The sequence below is a fragment of the Arachis ipaensis genome, chromosome B05, assembly GCF_000816755.2.
Source record: "Arachis ipaensis cultivar K30076 chromosome B05, Araip1.1, whole genome shotgun sequence".
Lineage (NCBI taxonomy): Eukaryota > Viridiplantae > Streptophyta > Magnoliopsida > Fabales > Fabaceae > Arachis > Arachis ipaensis.
Window position 1 is genome coordinate 145,491,896 of NC_029789.2, and position 1,086 is coordinate 145,492,981.

Sequence of the window (1,086 nt, forward strand, 5' to 3'; positions counted from 1 at the left end):
ATTAATCTAATATTTTTATATGATTTTTTTTTTCTCATTCTTAACGTGCCATGCATTAAATATAATGTAGTTATGAACTTATGATTTTGTCTTGTTGGGTTAATATGATAAAATGTATGTAATTGGTGGGTACTTGGGTAATTAAATCGGTTGAGTAGAATCTATATAATCTTCTTAGATTTGGCAAAATAAGTGATGGTACATTGTACAATTACAATAAGACAAATTTATGAAATCCATCTTCTTTGACCTTCAAAACACTGAATTACATTTCCTTATTATTTTTACTGATTGTGTAAATCAGTTTAGGAGTTTGAATTAATTAATTATCGATCCTTTTCAACCACGTGTGCTTGTTGTTGCAATAACAAGATTGAGAGAGGCTTCTTTTACCAAAATTCTCTTGAATTAGTTAACACTTCTATTGACCTAGGATTTAGCAAATTTTATTTTCTTTCATGTTCTTTCGTTGCATATCCCTATGCTTAAGGCCACGAGTCACCTACAAGAGAAGAACCCTAATATATTTACATATGCAATAATTGTGCATGCATTTCATGATGATAATAATAAGAGTTTAATTTTAATGTATTTACAGTATAAAATATACAGTTATATAATTATAGTTAATTTTTTAAATAATTATTTACATGTTATATTATATAAAATAAATTAGTTATTAAATTAATGTTTAATTACTCTACTGGTCTCTATAGTTTCGCAAAATTTTCAATTAGATCCTTATACTTTTTTTTCTTTTAATTGAGTCCTTCTACCAAATTTTTTTCAATTGGGTCCCTACACTTTTTTTCCTTTTATTTAGGTCCCTATACTAGTTCTTTTTTTTTTAGTTGGGTCGCTATAAAATTAAGCCAATTACTACTAAGAGGGACTTAATTAAAAAAAATTGGTGTAGGGACCCAATTTAAAAAAAAGTATAGGGACCTAATTGAAATTTTCATAGAACTATAGGAACTAAGAGAGTAATTAAACTATTAAAAAAATAAAAAAAAGTGAATTTAGTTTTATATACTTTAATTATATATTATTATATTAATAAATATAATTAATTTTTAAATTTATTAT